This window comes from Scardinius erythrophthalmus, assembly GCF_964197995.2.
Source record: "Scardinius erythrophthalmus genome assembly, chromosome: 12".
NCBI lineage: Eukaryota > Metazoa > Chordata > Actinopteri > Cypriniformes > Leuciscidae > Scardinius > Scardinius erythrophthalmus.
Window position 1 is genome coordinate 19,027,423 of NC_138232.1, and position 23,108 is coordinate 19,050,530.

Consider the following 23,108-nt stretch of genomic DNA (forward strand, 5'->3'; position numbering starts at 1 on the left):
GACATTCAGGTGGCTCTGTTTTTGCTGGACAGGTGGATAAATCCAGTTTGTTTTTTCTAAATGGTTCATGACTTTTTCAAGAAGCACGGAAGGGAGGGGGAAGGGACGGGATGAGGAGGAGGGAGGGTCGAGCTAGCTTCAGTTTAGTTTGGTAATACTTTGAACGTCAACAAGAAGTGACGTCACCCAACATTGCCTATAGAGTACCTTTAAAAAAATTTTTTTAAAAACTCTTTTACACCTGATATTAAGATGTGTTTTGGTTGATCATATCCCCGATGAGACACATACCTGTTAACTAGAGCCCGACCGATATGGATTTTTGGGCGCCGATGCGGATACCGATAAAAAAAAAACCAGATACCGATATATCGGCCGATATTATTTATGTGTATATTATAATACGGTAGCAATATTATTTATGTGTATTATAGTACATTAAGTTTGGACACACTTTCCAATTGGTGTGTACAAACTTTTAATGGGTACTGTATATAGAATACACAGTATAAACAGAATAAATACAGTATATAAACGTTTTGCAATGATAACTCAAATGTGGTGATTAAACACTTGTGTGACAAAGATATTTAATGGAGGCAGGGTGAATGATAGAATGAGAATTTGAGCTGTAACCAAACTAGTTTGCATTGCATTTTATATTATATTATATTCTAAATACTCTTCTATTTTTAATCTTAATTTCTCTAATATCTACCAGTTGAGGAAGAACTCAGATCTTTTTAGTAAAGTAAAATTAATAATATCATAATGAAAACGTTTCTAATTACATATGTACAGTAGTTTTATACTATTTTAAATAAGTAGTAAGCAAAATGTACTAAACTTGAAACTAGGGCTGGACCCGAATATTCGAATATTCGTTCGGTGGGTTGGTATTCGATTTGAAAATTTGACATTCAAATATTTTTTATTTTTTTTTCACATCTGGGATCCCCCGCGAAACGGTTCGCATTCGCTTGAATAAGGCCGGCGACACACTGACAGCGTGGCATGGCCGTTTTTATTTCGGCTCCCATGTTAACAGGTTGGAGTTTGCACACTGCCTGCGTGAGACACGCGTCTCACTGGCGTGGCTCGAGCCACGCGGAAAACGCATGCATGCGAGAAATAGAACCGGTCGACGCGCAAGTGTTCCAGCAACTGGAGTCTTCTCTGGCAAGAGCGCAGGACAGCGGAGTTTGTATGGAGGAAGTGCATGTCTGAGCTTGTGTTTTGGATTAAGCTGTGTTGCTTTGACATTGTGGAAAATAGAATAATAGAAACAAAATATATTAGCCTTTTTACCCGTTATTATCAATCTAAAATAATCTCGTATTTTAATTTAACTTAATTTCGTTTTTCTTTATTTAAATTTCGTTTTTCTTTATTTAAATTTCGTTTTTTCTTTATTTAAATTTCGTTTTTCTTTATTTAAATTTCGTTTTTCTTTATTTAAATTTCGTTTAATTTCTTTATTTAAATTTCGTTTTTCTTTATTTAAATTCCGTTTTTCTTTATTTAAATTTCGTTTAATTTCTTTATTTAAATTTCGTTTAATTTCTTTATTTAAATTTCGTTTTTCTTTATTTAAATTTCGTTTAATTTCTTTATTTATATTTCGATTTTCTTTATTTAAATTTCGTTTTTCTTTATTTAAATCTACCCTTTACTGTGTCAGTAATTTTGTTAGTCAGAAAAATATTAGACTACCTTAAAAGTATTGCTTAATTTAACAGACCTGTGTGTGTGCGTTTTATATCACTAACAGTGTCCATTCTCGGACGCATTCTCTGCCCGCGTGAGGTGCGCCGCTTCCCGCTCGCGCTGTTCTGTAGTTTACTAAAAGTGTATTAATTCTGAACGTGTCGCGTCTCCATCTGGCTACTTTTAATGCAAAATGGCCCTATATAAAGTGTTATAATTACATAAATTATTGGAATATTGCTTGATGTTGTAACGTAGCAGAATGAGCTTTAACACTGTGTCTACACCAGACACGCTGTTATTTTTTTGCCACTTTTGCTAGTTCTTTGTAACAGCTTTTAGTTGCTTTATTGACAGCGCCATCCTTACATAAATCACTGCACGCTGCATTTTTTTAAATATTAATTTATCGGCCGTTATAAATGCCGATACCGATAGTTAGGAAAATGCCTAATATCGGCCGATAATATCGGCCCGCCGATATATCGGTCGGGCTCTACTGTTAACACCTGGTGTTTTAATCTAAAACACTAAATCTTTCCCACTTTCAACCACTTCTGCCCTGATTTCTTCGAGGGGAGGGTCTATGGGTGGGTAAATGTATGTTTTGTTTTGTTTTTTCTAATCTTTTCATCTAATGGACTCAATTTACATGTGAATGCGCACGGAGACGAAGGAAAACGCATGGAGAGCCGCAGCTTTCATTTCTGCTCTGACAGCTGCAACACCACGGCGAATGCGATGAGTGCGTGTTAGAAATCAAGATGGTTAGAATGGTTAGAGAACATTGTGCTTGGTATGTTTTTCGTCCTCAAACAAAAGGGATTCAGGGATGATGAGATGACTATAAAAGAGAGCTCACATATTCACTTTTCTTGAAAATATTTAGCTATTAGGTCTATTTAAATGCTTCAGTTTGTTTTCATATTAAACTAATATAATATTAAAACAAATTGAAGCATTTAAACTAATCACTTTAAAGGTAGGGTAGGTAGGATTTTTATAAAAAACGTTTTTTTTCAAATTTGTTTAAACTGTCTTTATATACCAATACATAATTAAAAAGTAAGTGCTCTGAAAAAGAGAGTATAAAAATCGAGTGACTGTAGACCTTTTAATCTGCAATAAACACAGCTCATTATTTCCATTCGGGACGAAACAATTGATTGGTTTGGGCGACTGTCACTCACTCTCGCAACCATGGCTACCACCCCTGTTGCTAGATCTGCCCATATGCGCGCGCACCCGTTTGATTTGAGGAGGCGCGGAACCTACGAAAAGTAAAATTATGGCAGAGAAAGAGCATTCAAAATTCAAAGCACCTGTATATTCAGTCAGCGAAGGCAAACAAGGCAAAAACTACTTCCTCGGACCCTGGTTGCCCACACTCTTGAATGACCTCCTCTGCTTCGCCCTCGACCCCGGACCTGTCCTCGAACCGACGATGCAGTACTTGTCTCCGGAGTGTAGTCCTCATTAGAGTCAACAATGTTTTCATCATGGAAACTCTTACATGCAAAACACCGTATATGTTATGAATCTTACACAAAATTCACCTTCATCACAGTGTAGCTGTTGGTAATGGAAAAACGTGTATCAATGCAACCTGTTTTTAGCTTTGCCTTATAAATATAGCTCGTTACCTATAGCCTAAATATAGCTTGTTACCGAATCAAACAAAGTATATTTTAAACTTTACCAGTATCGATATGCTAGCTTGATAGTGAGTACTAAAAGAAATCTTATGTTTATATTTATAGTGATAAAGTTAGGTATTTTATTACATGTGTTTTTGACATGATGTCACTGCATGCACTGCGCTCCTTCCTGTCCACTCGTCTCAGGTAAATAAATGCGTCTTCCAGCTGAGCCTGAGCGTTTGGCGTCGCGCGTTCATGTGTTTTAGGGGTGTGGCTTTGGAAGCAGCTCAGAAGGGAGGGGTGGAGTGAATGGAAATAATGAGCTGTCGTGAGAGGTCTACAGACACTCGATTTTTATACTCTCTTTTTCAGAGTACTTACATTTTAATTATGTATTGGTATATAAAGACAGTTTAAACAAATTCGGAATGTTTTTTTTTTTTAGAAAAATCCTACCTACTCTGCCTTTAAATACTTAAATTAGTTAAATACTTACGATAAATAAATACAATATTATATTTATTATATTTTATTAGGCCTATATTATAAGCCTAATACAGAATTTATCTCACAAGGGGATTGTTTAGGGCTCCTTGCCATTAAAAAATTTGAAAACCCCTGATAAAGAAAATATTGGAAATTCATAAGCAATAAACAATCATTTAATTTTGATGGTTTAGTGCTGCCTGTGGCCAATAATTGACTGTACAAAAACACTTTATTGTTCTCCCAAACCATGTCAGTGTAACTGCTTTTTTTCATGCTATATTATATTACTGTAAAGAATTGAACTGTCCTGCAGGAGATTTTGTAAATGATTTTAAATGACAAATAATGACTGGTACTCGAATCTGGAGGTAGCCTACAAAATTCTCAGGTAACCTAAAATGTGCTTCATTTAATGACTTCTTAATTAACTGCTTGTTTTAAAAAATATGATTTAATACCACTAAGTTACACCAAGGGTCAAATAACATAGAAATGGCTGCATGATGAAACTATTTGTTTGTGTGTGTGTGTTTACATACGCTGTACAGGTCTGGTATAAAGAATGTTTTTGCTCAGGTGGCGAAAAATGTCCGCCCAATACGCTCTATGCACAAACGCTGCTGACGTATTTCCGGTAGAATCTCAGCCAGCGTCTTTACTTCCGCATAGTGAGTTCTATAGTGAAGTGTACTAGCCGCAAAACTTTCATAAAATTCATTTTCTCAGAAATGGTGACAACGATTTTAGAAACCGATTCGCTAGTCGGATTTCGCATGATATGAGAGAATACTCACCCTCAAAGTTGTCGATGTAGCTTGAAATATATAAATTAAAGCCCTTCTCTTTCTTACTCTTAGGTGTGACAGCTGACTGCCTCACAATATTGTTAACATCATTCACGTTAACCGCTGGAAGTTCTTGTAAACAGAAGTTCTTTGCCATCATCTCCACCGAATGCAAAAATGGCTTCCACCGCAGCATCGGATGTAACTAGGCTGGCTGAGACAAAACGCGGAAGCGATCGTGCATAGAGCCTATACAGAAAAGTTTCGCTCAGCAAGAAAAAAATTAGAGGGAACATTGGTCTAAATGCAGACAAAGTTTAAATCTACCCATACCCGATACCCATAATATTGGGTGGAGAGCAGGCGGTCTTTTATGGCTTTTACACTTTCGAACACATGAGCGTTTACACTATGAAAGCAATCCAGTCGAAATGCGTTTTCGACTACCTATGGAAGTGGTCAAAAATGGACAAGCTCAAAATGTTTTAGACCCTGTGTACACCTGTATTTAGCACCGTTCACTTGTGATCCGATCGACCAAAATGCATCTTAATAACAGTTGTAAACAGGGCCCTATACAGTATAAAAAACAAACAGATCAACACAGGACAAAATAAAGAAACCCAAAACAACATTTGATGACCATGAAACCTGTAATGTAACTGCATAACAGAATGTGCATGACGACATTGGTTAAGGTTATGAAAAAAAGTACAATTTACTAAAATAAAAATTGTAAAAATAATAGTATTTCTAGAATAACATTTTAAAAATGTATGAATTGTTTCAAAGATTGATTGCCAGGGGTTATTTCTATCAAATATAATTTTCAAGTTTATTTAGGGCTGATGTGATGAGTTTTAGCTCTTAAAAAGCCATAGGACTCATTTTCACACAAAAAAAATGTAAATGGTTGGTTCACATTTTTTCCACAGCTACAACCAAAGCAGTGAATTTGCCACTTTGTTTAGCTCTACAAAGCTCCATATTTGTGATTTAAGCCTGAAAATTTTTTCCAGAAATGGGTCCATCTCGCTGATCCATCCTAAAGCCAATGAGGCACAGAAATGGCTGGCACAGTGCTGGTGCAGAAACAAATAGCACAGCTACTCTGGTTGCGTCTCTCAGCAAGATATCGTTTAACAGGCCAAGATCTACCTCTCCTCTGAGGCTATGATCTAGGCTTTTGGGTTGCTCTGTTTTTAAGCCAACAAGCCTCATAACAAAATAGCAGGACTAGTGAAATGGCATCTGTTAGTATGGCACATGCAACCTTTTGAGCCGGGCTCCATTAACATACAGCCTGTGCGTCAGAAGAAATTAATCTGCCAATGACCTCTGATACCAAAAGAACAGGGCTGAGGCTGAGCCCCGCAGGGGTGGAGGATAATGCCTTTTTTGGCAGATCACAAAACTGCGCTTTTGCAGCGAGGGGTGATAATGATGACTGTTAATATTGGCACTTTTAATCTGACCTAAAGACTGCGTGGCTCTACGTCAGATTAAAAAGTGCTAATGGGCTCTATGATTATGACCTTTTGCTTTCTGTATAGTCCCACAAAGTATGTATTAAATATTAAAAAAGTCAAAAATCCACATAAGCTGTTTGATTAAAAATAATACAGTAAAAGTAAATAGGCCATAAGAGGCCATATGCTATCATGATGTACCTATGTAACCATGTATTGTAGGCAAAAAAACAAAGCTCTGTGGCAAAAATGAGCTTTTATAAAAAAAGTAATGTAAATAAAAAAAAAAATAAAAAAAAACATGGAAATATAATAAAAAATACCACTTTTCAGTAAAACAATTACAATCATTAGCTGTAAAATAACAAATAAATAAATAAATAAATAACCTAAATGTAGCCCTTATAGCTCCACAAGCAATCAGTGCTTACAAAAAATCAAATCTGATGGGCCTGTAACATGGTTGCTCTTTTAATACATATGCACATTTCTTTTAATCGTCTTGCAAGGTGGTTAAAAATAAACATTCAGCTGTAGTGAACAAGAATTTTAAGTGTATTGCATGTACAATGGAAACACTCAGCTTGTAAGGAAAAGTATGGTTTTAAAGCAGGGCTGCCAACGCAATTGACACCCTTCTCATACTCATTCTCTCTAAAAGATAATTGCGACTTTTTATCTTACAATTCTAACTTAAAAAGTCTTGTGTCTTGTGAGACAATCACAATCGCAAGTTTGCATTTCGCAATTCAGGCTTTTTTTCTCGTAATTGTGTTTCATCCCACAATTCTCACTTTATATCTAATAATTCTGATAAAAGTCAGAATTGCAGGAGAGTCAGCTCACAATTCTGACTTTTTCTTACAATTGCGAGTTTATATCTCACAATTGACTTTATTTCTCGCAATTGCACGTATATATCATGCAATTCTGACTTTATAACTCGCAATTGAATCGAGATCGGGATTGAATCGCAAGCTTATGAATCGAATTGTGAAATTCGCTTTACGTTTAAAAAAAGCACACCTATACATTCAATTCAATGCAGTTTCCAGCTAAACAGTGGCAGTAAAAGACCCAAAAAATATATTTTCACACAAATCATGATTACAGGGGCATATTACTGATTAATAAATACTTAATTTTGCACGGTTCCTTGCACAATACTAAGTTATGATCTCAAAGCACTTCCACCAGTGCATGATTTGCAATCTAATACATATATATATGGCACTTCTGACATAGTGAACTTGAACAAATCACTATAAAAGTGCTCAAAGACTTTTAGGGCCCTATTTTAACGATCTAAAACGCAAGTGTCAAGCGCAAAGCGCAAGTAACTTTGTGGGCGGGTCTTGGGCGCTGTTGCTATTTTCCCGGCGGGATAAATGACTCTTGCGCCAGGCGCAAATCTAAAAGGGGTTGGTCTGAAGTAGCTTCATTATTCATAGGTGTGGTTTGGGCGTAACGTGAAATAAACCAATCAGAGCGTCATCTCACATTCCCTTTAAGAGCAGACGCGCTTTTTCCATTACGGATTGCTATTGTAACGGCGGATTTGCCAGGCGCGCGCCAGGAGTGGTTCACAGCCAAGGAGAGCAATGCTCTCGTCACGGCCGTAAAAGAGAGAAGTTACATTGAAATGGAGAAACCCACCCAAATTAACTTCGGTTAAACAGGCGTATGATAATTTGGGTAAATGTGTAAGCTAGATGTATGCTTTTATAATAAATTGTCTATCTATCTATCTATCTATCTATCTATCTATCTATCTATCTATCTATCTATCTATCTATCTATCTATCTATCGTAATAATGTATGATTTGCACAAATGCAAACTGCTGCTTCTGTGTAGATGAGAGAATCAAAGTGTATGCGCGTTGTGCACACGCTACATTGATTATGGCCAAGCATGCGCCCTTAAAATAGCATATAAATAACATGCGCAACGCGCCACTGACTTTAAACTATTTTTTCCTGGTTAGTGGCGCAATTGTTTTCTAAACCTGCAAAATAGCATGAAGGAACGTTTGCGCCGGAACACGCCTCCTCTTTGCGCTGAACCACCCTGAGGAGCGCAAGTGTATTTCTTAGTTTACCGACGTGCATCTGTGGAGGGAAAAGTCCGGGAAAAATTACATGGGTCGGTGTACAAAGTCGATTGCGCTGGGTGCAAGATAGGGCCCATAGTCTTAAGTGACTTAAGCAATTTAATATCCTTTTTCAGAAATGTCGCCACAGGCATATATTTCCAATGAACCTGGGTTGAAAGAAGAGTCATAAAATAAATATTACAAATTTCTTGTAAAATAAGAACCAAACAACAAGACCATTCATTAAGAGGGAGGTTCTGCTCTTCTTTTAAAACAAACCCCCTGTCCGCCTTTTAAAAGGAAGGTTAGCAATCCAACGTGCCGTTTAATGGAAGCACTTGTTATTGCCCTCACACTAATTAAAAAAAAAAAATCAAGTGTTAACCATCAGCTAACAAGATGAGTCATCACACATTTCAGGGCATGAATGAATAAAACAAAAGTTAAGAAAGAGATAAAACAAAGCGATGATTTGTAAATAATAAAATGTTTTGACTGACGCCAAGTGCTCCAGCTGCTGCTTGCACTGGCTCCAAACTGAATTAAGACAAGACAACTCTGCCTGAAGCCAACCAGCACTGGATATGAAGACCCTTCAGTACTGTTGAGCGAAAAGTAATGAGATTATCACACCGTTCTATCATTAAAGTCGAGTTTATCTCACCTCACGGCTATGGAAAATCCCATTAAGGTCTACCTTTCGCTGCCACAACTATGGTGTGGTACCAGAGGAATGTGAAGGTGTAAAAAGCTAGGAAGTATCTAAACTGTTGCCGTACTTGTGATCAAGAATAAAGGAGGTGGGATGCTGTGTGATTAGACATTTCTATAAAACCGAGCAGAAATACTGGTAGATTTACCAACTGCAAAGTAAAATTCCAGAAGGTTGAGGCAGGGGTGTCCAATCCTGCTCCTGGAGGGCCACTGCCTTGCAGAGTTTGGCTTCAAACCCAATCAAACACACCTAAACTAATCAAGAGCTAATCAAGAGCTGTGTCCAAAATCTCCCCCTATAACCTTAAATAGGGCACTATTTGAGGGGACAGCAATTTGTAGCTGTATCCGAAATCATAGTCGACTCTATCGAGTGCAATCATTCAATTCCATATTGCATCGCAATGAGTGTACAACAGATACACTCAGCGGCTAGAGAATATCCAAAATGCACTGCGACGGTCACGTTGAATGAATTCCTGTGTCTCGCCAGAAGATGGCGCATGAATCATCCATCCATCCATTTCCAAACTGCTGGTCCAATGTGGCTACAGCATAATATCATACGGCTATAAATTCCTTTTCAATTGATTATAAAATTGTTTAATTAAGATTTACACATGCTAGTTTCCATGACAGAGTTCAAGATAAATGTTTTCATCACTACTGGAGCTGCCAGTTTGTAAAGTTTCAAATGATTATTAAACAGCAAGCACAAACTATGCAAAAGCGACAGCCCCTCCGGCGTACTCAGGCAAGTTGAGGCAAGTTGCAGATACACTCTGCAGGACAGTGACCCCCAAGGAGCGAGTTTGGACACCCCTGGGTTAAGGCTTAAGGTTACTACTTAACTGGTAAGACTCCACAGATATGTTGTACTCCAAATGTGGTGACAGTGAGCTATGCTTTATTTGTATTCACAAATACCTTAACCAAACAAAGATAACCAAAATTTTTGGTGCAAGATATTACCCTCCATGAATAGAAAAGGATCCAAACCCATGCAACTTCCAGGATGTAACACCTCTTTCTAACCTCTCTTTCTAACAACCAATAGAAAAAAGGGTAAAAAAAAACACAGCCAGACAGCACCATAAAAGATGATGGTAACACTTTACAATAAGGTTCATTAGTAAACATTAGTTAACTACCTCAGTTAACATGAACTAAGAATGAACAATACTTCTTCAGCATTTATTAATCTTAGTTAATATTATATATATTATATATATATATATTGTAACTTCAGACCACTACTTTAAAGCCAGACCTGGTCTCTTAAAGGATTAGTTCACTTTCAAATGAAAATAGCTCATGATTTACTCACTCTCAAGCCATCTTAGGTGTATATGGTTTCTTCTTTCAGATGAATACAATCGGAGTTATATTAAAAAAATGTCCTGGCTCTTCCCAGTTTTATAATGGCAGTGGATTGCAACCAACAGATTGAAACTCAAAAATGTGCATCCATCCATCGTAACCGAACTCCACATGGCTTCTGTGGGTTAATAAAGGCCTTCTGAAGCAAAGCGAAAAATGTTCATATTTAAAACTTTATAAAGTAAAATAACTAGCTTCCGGCCAAATGAACATACGGATTCCACTTAAGTGTAAAGCGCAACTGATGCGAGTAATGCTGATATTTACTCTACGCCATGGCGCACTACGCTACTTCTGACGTCACACATTTCGAAAGTTGCGCATTTGGGGCAAGTATACTGCATATGGCCATTTGGCCGGAAGCTAGAATTTTACTTTGTTATGTGTTAAATATGAATATTTTTCTTTCACAAACTCATCACTTTGCTTCAGAAGGCCTTTATTAACCCCCTGGAGCCGTGTGGAGTTCGTTTATGATGGATGGATGCACGTTTTTGAGCTTCAATCTGTTGGTTGCAATCCACTGCCATTATAAAACTTGGAAGAGTCAGGATATTTTTAATATAACTTAGATTGTATTCGATTGTAACACCTAGGGTGGCTTGAGGGTGAGTAAAACATGGGCTAATTTTCATTTGAAAGTGAACTAATCCTTTAATGGGACTGATACCTGCTTAATGTTCAAGAGAAAAATGCAGTTCATAAGGAAGGAATTACAATCTCATGCGTCATTACTTCACTAAACATGCAGCGAAGTATGCTAGGCTTGAGGGACATGAGACGTTCAACTATGTCAAGCTATGTCTGTGCATAATAACTGTACTTAGTTAAACTTCATGGTAGTAAAAACAATAGTATTTATTGTATGGATGACATTATATGGGGGCTAATGGTCCCCGGGAAGTTTGAGTTTGAGACTCCTATAGTGGCCTACCGGTATATAGAATGCGGTTAGAGAAACACAATGTCCTGCCTGTACAAATGCATTCCTTCTTAATGTAAATAAAACGTCCCGCAACTCTGTATTTGAGCTTTTAAAAGTTTCCCTTTAAAGGAAGTATAGCTCAACATACTTGACAGTAGTTCTTCACACCATGAGTAACACATTCCACAAATATATCTCCTCAGCAAATATTACCAAACAAAGACAAGAGTCACATAACCATATAAAATGCAAAGCTATCTCAGAGCACAGCACAATAAAAACCCAATCAATAAAGCCCAGACAGTTACAGTGAAAGCAAGTGCACAAATATGCAAAGTACTTTAAATTAACTGTACATTTACATATGACAAAATATACAGATAATTCAAAAATGCCCCACAAAAAAAACTGGAAGTAGTGAGGTGGCTTCTACCAACAAATACACCGAAGAAAATGAAGGCCATAACCAACAGCCTCAACTGCTTGTTTTAAGATATACTTCCGCTGCGTAGAGCGCATCTGCAAAGGGTAGAGCCCTGTGCCACAAGGTTAACATGTAAACATGAGGAGAGGAGAGGAGAGGAGAGGAGAGGAGAGGAGAGGAGAGGAGAGGAGAGGAGAGGAGAGGAGAGGAGAGGAGAGGAGAGGAGAGGAGAGGAGAGGAGAGGAGAGGAGAGGAGAGGAGAGGAGAGGAGAGGAGAGGAGAGGAGAGGAGAGGAGAGGAGAGGAGAGTAGAGAAGAGAAGAGAAGAGAAGAGAAGAGAAGAGAAGAGAAGAGAAGAGAAGAGAAGAGAAGAGAAGAGAAGAGAAGAGAAGAGAAGAGAAGAGAAGAGAAGAGAAGAGAAGAGAAGAGAAGAGAAGAGAAGAGAAGAGAAGAGAAGAGAAGAGAAGAGAAGAGAAGAGAAGAGAAGAGTATACTCACAGCATCCCGTGTGTCTATGGACTAGAGAGAAGCCCTCAGTGAGGAGGACCTACAGTCAGGCCCTTATGCTGTTCAAATGACTCATAGTGCTTCTTCCTGCTGCACTGTGGAGTCATGAGGAGGTAAACATTTCCAAATATGGAAATAAAAAACGTGAAAGATTGGGGGCAAAATTTGATTCGGCTTGCTTTTTTCGGTCTGGAATGCCACTCTTTTTCACTGGCCAGAGTCATATAGAAGCCAAGTTTGTGGTTCGGACCATTTGCAGAATAACAATGATAATTGCTGTGAGTTATTTAAGAGGGGGGCTGACACACTTACAATGGCCTACAAGAATAAGACAAACCACAGTATCTAAAAGTAGTCTCGAATGCCTACAGTGAGGACAACACAACTGAACCACAAGACAGCACTATGCTGCTGACCCACACAAACACACAACTGAACTTGATACAATGCATACCACACCAAATCATATTTATTTATGTATGTGGAGTAAAATGTATCAATGAATATATTCATATTTAAATAATCACAACTTTTTTGACTATATTAAAGTCACTCTGAAACAGAAGTGGTAAAAGAGCTTGTCTTCCATATAGTGGCATACAAATGGGTGAAACAAATTAACAGGGAAAAAATGTATGACGGTGACTTGGTTCTATCCATCAGTTGCTGATTGGATACAGGTAGGACTGAATGCGAGTTTGCAGTTGATTCTAAGAAAGGAGCAGGGTTAAGCGGACCAAATGATTGGAGAAGTCCAAGATACATCACCAGAACCAGAAGATCGAGTTACGACATTTTGATAAAAAATTATATTACATTATTCTTTTGTTATTAAACATAAATGGATGAATCATTCCCAATAGATCAATAACATGCATTTAAAAAAATGAACTTTCCCTGAAATTTCCATCTGATCTATACACAAAGCTTTGGATAACTACTTTTAAGTGCATCCATTTATTTATTTATTTTGGTGTAATTGTCATAAAAATATTGTCCCAATGCAAAAAAAGTAAATAAATGAAATGTTTATTTTAATAAAAAATATATAATAATTTTATTATTATGATTTTTATGATTTTGTGGCAAAATATGAGTCTCCTTGTGAGATTCACCCAGATATCTCCTTTTGTGTTAGTGAAATGAGGTCGAGTAAGAGACAAACTATCCCTTGTCAGCATGGAATCACTCTTTTGTTTTATCAGCGCTCTGAGCAAAGGGATGGAATGGTTGTCCTACGCTACTTCCATGTACAGAACATATTGCAGGGACTGACCAAACATGGACACTGGGAGTGACGCTCTGGATCTAGAGCACTTAGGCAGCCTATTTCTATACTTTTTCATAAAACAAATACAAGCAAAACACCTGATTCCTGTATCACCTTTTAAGGAACAATCTTCTGTGCCATAAAAGCTTTCTATAAGCAAGAGATCAACATTCATACAGGTCAGTATGGGACTTCGCTATTCATTGGGACTCACATATAAGCAAACTGAAGTGCATAGTGGTTCAGAATGAGTGCACAAAATATATGAGCAGTGAATGTCTAGCTTGAATGTACAACAAAGGACTGTCATAACGACCGAGAGCTTCAAGTGCTCCATCCAAATCGGCTAAGAGGTATTGCTATCCACTCAAAAGCCAAAAAATGATGTATCTATTTCACATCAAAAGCCCATTTTCCTGTGAAAACCCGTTGTTCATTTTCTGACAGAGATCATTATTAGACCTGTGAGTAAACCTGTATTCTGTGTAGTGTGATGATTATTATCATTATCAGCTTTTTGGGAGAAATACAGCATCCTGTTTTAAAAGAGCAGAGCGTTTTCTGAGAATGCTGAGTCGTTTAACATCTTCTGCTGATAAGCTGTAGCTGTGACTGTGAGTTTGGTTAATAAAAGTCCAACAAGACAAGACCAGATCTGACCCTATAAAGCAGTCAACACATTAACAGATAACTGGCTTATGATCCACACATACACAGGTCACGGGGGGTCACTTGTGCGCAGATGTTTCCATCCATATACCGTCGCCGTGCCAAGCTTAATTTGAAAGCCACAAAAAAAACTAGGTTACATTCATAGACGAATAAACAAATCGTGAAATTAATCTCACTGATTGCCTCACGTAAAGAGCAGAGCTCCGTGATATCACAATCATAAAAGATAGCATATGTAATTAAAACATATTCAAGCACTGAATGTCTAATCTTTTGCAGACAAGAGAATTGTTTATACAAAACAGAAGTCTTTAGAAATTCAACACAAAGCAAATGATGGTTAGTCCAGGCAGAGAAGGCTGGTATTTCGTTCTTAGTGCATTTCGACAGGGTTTCACTTAGCAGAGCTAAAATAGCCCTTTAATGCCTGAAACCACAGAGGGGATTGTAGAAGTAATAATAACCCATTTACGGGGGGGTAAACAGTGTCAGAGAGAGTGACTTCAGGTGATTAAAGATGCCTAATTAACTGTGGCCTAGCACTCACTCAGAGGAGAGCTGGCCGGCACAACCCACAACTGAGCACATCACTGTGGGACTTGGATTATTTTTGCATATATTTTTGAGATGTATCCCTGTATAAAATGTGATGGGATTCCATGCTGATACAATTTAGGAATAGATACTTCAGGCAACATGTGGTCATTTGAGATTATCAGCTTTGTCCATTAGTCATGCCTGCTTGGTCAACTAACGGAAGCCTAAACTTCCGAGTGCAGATATCCTGTTTCCAAAAATATTATTTAATTGTCTTTGCAAAATTACTTAAATGTAATAGTACATATATAAAATAACTTAAATGAATGAATAAATAAATAGTAAAAAAATATTCTGCTCCTTTTTAATATAGATTTTTAGTATACAATATTACATAAATGTAATATTACATGTGTAAAAATAAATAAATAAATAAAAATTTTAAATAAACGTAAAAAAATTATTGAATAAATGTGTTATCATTAATTCTTGATGCATCTCAGAATTACTCTGCCCTCTAGATCAGCCATAGCAAGGCTTATTAATTTATGACTAATAAAACATTTTGATAATTTGTAAATGTTGCGCCCTTTCAAGGAACATCACGTGTATACAAAAAAAATCTGAGATGGGTGAACCACAACAGCCAGAAAATCATCACTCCTATTGTGCTAACAAAAACAGCTTGGGGTGTCTGAGACTCCAACTACAAAGAAAAGCACACTACAAAGACAAAGAAAAGAGAACCTGGCCTGAAATGCAAAAAAAAAAAAAAAAGGGAAAAAAATAGTTAAAACATTTTTTTTCTTTTCTTTTTTACATAGGAAGCAAATGTATAGTTTTAAGAATGTTTAGAAAAAATTAGACCAAACTACTGATTGCAAATTAGATGTAAATTATGTTTGCATTCTGTAAGTCTGTAATATGGCCATATATAAAGAGGTGTCATTATCTTGCTGCATCGTAAGAGCTAATCATAGCAGTTTGCATATGCTCAACCAAGTGTAGAAAAACACTTTTCTAACTGTTATTAAGGATGTGAATATTTTTAAAATCAAGTCAGTGGGTTGTCAGAACAACTATAGTTGATCTGATCTAATAGTTCATAACTGGAAGCCCTGGACGTTCCGCGGACGGACGAAGAAGACTTTGGACTTTAAAGGGGTCATATTATGGTACATGCACTTTTACAAGTTGATTGTACTGAAATGTCTGTTGGCAGTGCCTGTACACAGCCATCATAAAATGATAAAAATCCATCCAGTGTTTTTTTTTTTTTTTTAAATCTCCTTATATGTTTTCCCCTCTCTCAAATCAAGCCGTTCAATTTTGTTACGTCACAAAATCGACGCCCCTCCCACGATTGTTGATTGACAGCAGCGTTTCAACACAGACCCGCCCTCGCTTGTGAGCGAGCTGTCAATCATAGTCCGCGCGTCATTGTTGATACGCTGGAGCACTGTCTATGAGTAAAATGGCGTCTAAGCAATTGTGGTGTTCTATTCTTGGGTGTAATAACGAACACATCAGTCATTTTGATGTTTCTAAATCCGTACAGCTGAAGACGCAGTGGCTGAGTTTGTTTTCGAAGGGAATATTCCCCACGATCAACTTCAATGCTTTGCCCGAATCATTTCACACACCAGACTGCTTTACAAACAAGGGTCAGTATAAAGCTGGTTTTGCTAAGAAGCTGCTCCTGAAAAAAGGATCGGTACCATATATTCGTGTTCCTGCTGCACCTCCAGAAGAACTGAAGTGAGTGTAACGTTTTATTAACCTTTATATTAATATTTATATTAATCTTTGCAAATCGCTTGCTGCACACTTCACGATGAATGCTTCTAAGGTTTACACTCAGGTACATTACGGCATGTTTTCTATGTACGACGTTCTCAATATAATTCATAATCCCACGATTATAATGAACAACGTGTTATGGTTATTGTGTTATTATTACAAGCGGTGTACGCACAGAACAGAGGGGTGGGGTGAGCAAAGCTCATTATCATTTAAAGACGCATGCACTTAAACGGCGTGCTGAAAACAGAGCTGTTTTTGATCAGGTAAAATGAGTGTTTTCTTACAATACTAATAAGAATTTTTAATTAAAGTATATTACAAACTTTTAATTTAGACCCTAAAGAATCATATTAGCTTGTACAAAAATGGCATTATATGACCCTAAACGGACACGTGTTTATACTTGACACGCTCGCCGTTGTACTATTCTTTGAAACGACAGGGGGTGACTACGTTATTTTCCTCTAAACCATCAGGAAGCAGCGATGAGAAGTAGTAAAGTACACACATTGTTGTCTGTTTTATTACGTCCCAAAGAATCGTGTAAAAGATTATTGTGACATTAAAACAAAATATATGGATATGAGAACAAATGTATGTAACAAAATTAAACAACAAATAAATATTATTAATGAATACTAAATATTTTCTACTTTCATGAACAGTTTTTTTATCAAACTTGGACCTTTATTTTCAATAAAAAATAATCAATTGTAGGCTAATTTTGTACATGCAAGCAATTAATTTAAACAAGCGCAAACCGGGTGCCGATAAGGTACAGACGTATACATGCTCAGCAAGAAACACCTCGAAGTTGTGCATCTACGGAAGCAGAGGCGCGCACAAATTTACAAAAAATGTTGTGCACACCGCCACGCGATGATGTCATTTTTGCCGTGTGCACCTTCACGCTTGTGTGGATGCAGCGAGTATAAGCCAGGCTTCACAGGACTGGTATTTGACAAAGAAAAGGGAGGATGCAGGCAATACATTCCTATTTGGTTGTCAACAAACAGTGGACCAAAGGAAATTTGAAGGTTCTATAAAAGAGAGAGATTAAACACTTCATCAAAAATAACCAGGACAAGAGTAACAGCGTTTAATCCACATAAATCGAGTAGGCCTGTCCAGCCGTGGTAATAAGCATACGATGCTCGTGTTTCTAAATGTGTGTGAACACATCTCAGCTGTCCTTCCTCTTATCGGCTCGCTCCTTCCTCTTTCTACCTCTGGCTAAAACACTGCATGTCCTTTTTACGGCTGCAGGTGTCTTCTTAGCCTTGTATGCTAATGTGGCAATCTGTCTTTCTCCTTGTGAGCACTTGAAGGGAATGTGAGGAAGCTTGATTACCCAGAGTTCAGAGGGGGATCAAAGTCACAGCGCAGCTGACTTTTAGTCGAGCAGCGTTCCTTCTACTGCTGTGTCAATGAGCGCAGTGAGAAATGAGCACAAGCCTGCTGTAAATCATAACCGCGCGAGCGACCGCTGCATCATCCGTCTCGCGGTCCGGAGCCGGTTCCACATCACATCCTAAAGGACAGAGTCACTGTACACTCATTCATCCACCTCTCATCCTGCATGTCTGTTTCCTGTGTACTTAAACTACACAGATCCGTCCTCACTATGCCTCTTGGAAATTGGAGTGCAACAGTAGAAAAATGGAGCAGAAGTTCAGCTGTTCTATCAAACTACTGAATTTGTCAGAGGACTGAGACACATTGGAAATTATAGCTTTGTTCAAAACTTGTTCATTGAGCAAATTACGCTTTCAGATGGAATACATTAATGTCAGACTAATTTAAACAAAGTCAAATCTGATTCAGCTGTAGGCACAAGGCCGAAGTTACTGTAATCACAACAGTGCTGAAATCCAGGACTGGGATATTGCTCTTATACAAAAGTTAATATTCAGTAACTGAAATTACAGATAAAACGTGGCTAGTTATTTCACTTATTTGTGCTCCGCAAACAAAAACATTTCCAAAAGAACAAGGGATGTGGCAAAATCTAAATTCTGGCCAATTCAAGCTAAAAAAATATTTCAATGAAAACTGATAAATGGCTGATAATTATTATAAATAAATATATATATTTTAAGAAAACAAAAATTAATTAAACCAATATTTTTAGGCATCACAACATTATAATTTAAAGTATTACAGTTGGATAATCGTTTTGAGATTTGTGTAATTAAAGATTAAATGTATTAAATGTAAAAATAGTTGGCAAATGGCAATGATCATCAAATATTGAATAGAGCTGCTCCACAAAAGTCTTCTGCACCATTCAGCTTGGGTAATGCCCAAGAAACCTTTCTAATCATTAACGTTAAAAACAGTTGCTGAATAAAAGCATTCATTTCTTTAAAAAACATTTTTTTTTTAACAAACTGACCTTTGAACGTTGTACAACGTACAGAATTGTGTATTATATGTGCGATGCCTGTGCTTTGTCCTAGCTGTGACAACGCACTTCTCGTATGGTGTGTGTCCCTCTTTACATGCCTATTAACCCTTTGATGCGCACACTATGGATACCCCTTCTAATGCACAACATGGGTCTAAAAAGACCCGTATTCATTTCCTATGTTATTTCATGCATGGCTTGGCTTTTTTTTTTTTTTTTTCACCTTTTGAAATCACTTTATTTGAGCATTTACTATTTCATGATCTATTAATTTCATGATTTATGAATATAATTTTTTTTTTTTATGATCACAAATTCATATTTTAATATTTTTTTATAAGTTTTGTGTTAAAACATCAAGTTTACACACATGGGTCTAAAATGACTCATCTATGCAAGCGTGATAAAACAAAAGAATAAAGAAAACTTTTTGTCAAAATAACCAATGTCACAGTTGTTTAGATCCACACATTTACTGTAACACTTGAAATATGTTTATTGGCCACTTTGTCACACATAACACGCATATATGCCTAACCGATAACACTGAAATTGAACTGTAGTGTAGTGCAACTGTAGGAGGATCTCCTCAACCACCACCAATGTGCAGTATCCACCTGGATGATGCGACAGCAGCCATAGTGCACCAGAACGCCACCACACACCGGCTTATGTGACCGATAGCATTGATTTATGACCACAAATAAAAATGAATAACGGTACAAGGTTTCTGCCCAACAGCGACAATATATACACTTGTATATATAACTTTCTATTGCAAATTTAATTTTATTGACCTAGCTAACATTAGATAAAATAGAATGTTGACGCAAGCTAGCTAATGGTATTGGACATGTTTCTCTTTCACACTAGTTATGGTTTTCAAGGTCAAGGTAACCTTAGCCTACGAGGCTATATCTATATTTTTCTGTAACAAAAAAAAATGTTTTAAATAAAACTTACATGCATGAAAAATACAAAAGCAGCCGTGTTGAATTGTGAAATGTGTGGCAGGTGAATAGTTTTCTGCAGTAAATATATTTATACATATCAAAGGTTCCTATACGGGTCATTTTTGACCCATGTGTGTAAAATGGATGTAGAAATACAAAAAACGTGTTTGTTTATAAAGTAAGAAAGGAAAAATAAACATAATGATTTTTGAAAATCAAAAACAAGATATTTAATGAATACCTGGATTAATAAATGATAAAATAAATTTATTTCAAATATTCAGCAAAGAAACATGAATACGGGTCTTTTTAGACCCATGTTGCGCATTAGAGGGGTAGTGACACAAAAACAATTTTTTTTCGAAAAGTAAGAAAGGAAAAATTTAAATATTGATTTGTAATGATCTAAAACAAGTTAATTGAGGAATACCTGGAATACTGAATGATTAAATAAATTTCTTGCAAAGATATAGAAAATGAAAACTCAGTCGGGTCTTTTTAGACCCATGTTGTGCATCAAAGGGTTAAAAATTTTAGCTATTAAAACCATCAGCAATTTTAAACATATTATTCTAAACAGGCACTGAATGTAGCTCCCAATAAATATTATTTTACAATGGAAAGGCTCTGGGGTCTAGGACTTGATTCAATGTGTGAACTGAATTGTTCATGACACCAGGATTAAGTGTTGCATAAATCCATTATATGATATGCTCACTATAATTGCTTTGTTTCTTTGTGTATTTATAACTTTCGGTTGTCACTCTTGCTCCAGACAGCACCTGATGATGGAGTCTCCATAGCAACAGAAAGGAGGCACGATATTTTGATCCTACAGTAACCTACAGTCATACGGCACAGAGTCAATATTCATAGAAAGTCTGCACTAATGGCAAACCGACAGTCAAAGGAGTGAGCATGGAAGACTAGGCTCAAAGGCAGGATTCATCTTTTAACTTTAAGCATCACTAGCCTGTCAGACATGTCCTCTTTTTTAATGCCTGCTGTTGGGTGAGATGTAGTTTGGAGTTAAAACTTTTGGGGGGAGGGTGTCAGAAATTATTCAGTTTGATGGTTGGGATGCCTTGATGTTATTGATTAGAGATTCATATCAAAGTAGAATTCTGAATGTCATCTTTGTAAGGAAACAGATAAATATTTGAGCACTTACTCTAGCTACTTTTAAGATGAACAATGTCTATATTCTAGACATTTTGGATGACTTGAAATGGAGATATTTGCTTTTCTGACAAGAAAATGTCTTTCAGGAGAGAATAATTCTGTTCATACTATTAGCTGCACACACAAAAGCGTAGTCCATATTGGACTAAATGCTCAGATTACAGCATTGGATTCATGCTTTGCCAAAAGATAAATCATTATGAACATCAAAATCACATTTACTTTCAAAAGTAAATAGAAAAACATTCTATTTCAGCTATTAAACCCATGAATGACAGGGCTACACTGACAAAACAAACCCATATTATCACCGTAGAATTGGTTTGCTGAAGTCTGATGAAGATCAATCGGCCGCTATAAGCGCAACTCACAACAAATTGCATATTCAACTTCCAATTCAAACTGCAAATTCACAAGATTGTCTAAACACTGTCAACACTGGGTGGATCTTAACTACCTCCATAGTGTGGTTTAAGAGCAACAGGCTCAAATCACCCAGACTGATATTCAAACCATCAAGTGTATTTCTGTTTCAACCTGCACCCAAATGACCAGAGCTTACATGCTATGGTTTCAATAGCCTAATGTAAATATGTGAGCATAAAAACCATAATACTGAAACTTGAGACATGGGCCAAAATATAGTTCTATAAAATATAGATAAATATAATTTGGGGGATGTGTGTGTGTGTGTGTGTGTGTGTGTGTGTGTGTGTGTGTGTGTGTGTGTGTGTGTGTGTGTGTGTGTGTGTGTGTGTGTGTGTACAAAGATCAACATTTGCGTCAGGAACATTGTGTGTGTCTATGTATATGTATGTGTGTTTGCAGAGAATTCAAAGTAGCCAACATCTATCTCGCTGAGCTACATAATCCATCTGTCCATCAATGCAAAAGATTTTAAATCACAATATTGTCAATGTAACATTCAGGCATTCCCTCTATTAACCTGTAAGCAAGTACACATAATCCGTTACAAAACTCCGGTGTAAGTTGTGCAGCATCACACTGACATTTGAATGTAACAACGCAAGCAAAGCACATGGCCAGCACTAATCTTTCATATCTGTTGCTGTTGTAAGCAGAAGCCACGTCTCTGTTACAGTCCTCCTGCACACGAACCCTCCAGCCTATTTACTTCCGCATTCTTCAAAAGAAACACAACAGCGAAAGAATGTTTCTGAATCACAACACGAACCCGTTTCAGAAGTTCATTTGCAACTAGTATCTACTAATCGTATTCAAAGTACGCCGACACCTTCTAAATGTTCGCTCAAATGTTACGGCTGCGATGTAAATACAAGAAACAAAGTTCGCCCCCTCCTTCTAGCAATCCCACGCCCTCCATTTCAATGGCACAGCTCGAATCTCTCACTGAAGAACATATAGTTGTCAAAAAAACAGTTCGAGCTGTGAAGCTCTCGCGCATTAACAACGCTGCGCTGTCCCGGGCCTGCGATCGGCGTTTCAGCGCATGGAGCCGCCCCTCGAAAGCTTTAATAGTTATCTTACCTCTCTTTCTAGGAATCACAGACTTTCAAATCCCCACTTAAAGTGAAACTTCTTTTTCCCAAATCTAGGAGAGTAACAGGCAGTGACGTCAGAGGGCGAAATTCCAGCCGGCAGCACACACACACACACTTACACACAGTCACAGAAATTTGCCCATGTATGGCAGTCTCAGCCATGCAGCTCTCATGCGATATCTCTTCGTCATAACGGCCGGGTGTATTTATATTATTGTGCAAACAGTGTAAGAACTGTGATTATTCATCATGTGTTGTGTCACCATTTATTAAAGCCTGGATGCTGTCCTCTTTGTGTCTGCTGCAATCACTGCATTTAAGGGATCAGTGTTACATTTTGTTACAAATATATAAAATGAAATGCTTATTTTGATCCATTCAGCCAGCTGTGGTCTGAACAGGAAGACATTCAGTGGGCCAACTTACTGTAAAAACTTCAGAAGGGAGAATGCAAATAAAATTTGAGTGGAAGCATTGTGTGTATATATATATAATGTGTGTGTGTGTGTGTGTGTGTGTGTGTGTGTGTGTGTGTGTGTGTGTGTGTGTGTGTGTGTGTGTGTGTGTCCTGGTAACATTATGGGGACAATATCCGAAATCCTTGACCTTGTGGGAAATTTTGTGATCC

The 23,108-nt window shown here is 37.2% G+C and overlaps 1 protein-coding gene across 3 annotated transcripts in view; it reads right to left on the reverse strand.

Annotated features, from left to right (window-relative positions):
• lpp (LIM domain containing preferred translocation partner in lipoma) overlaps window positions 1-22,642 on the reverse strand; it is a 200,350-nt gene extending 177,708 nt beyond the window's left edge. Inside the window, exon 1 of one of the 3 annotated variants that reach the window (XM_081380119.1) lies at window positions 22,467-22,642. The gene's annotated coding sequence lies outside the window, so the exon portion shown is untranslated. Of the gene's footprint in view, window positions 1-12,124; window positions 12,213-22,466 lie in introns of those variants that run through there. The other 2 variants (XM_081380123.1, XM_081380120.1) reach the window with 2 other exon arrangements.
• Between the last annotated feature and the right edge of the window lie 466 nt (window positions 22,643-23,108).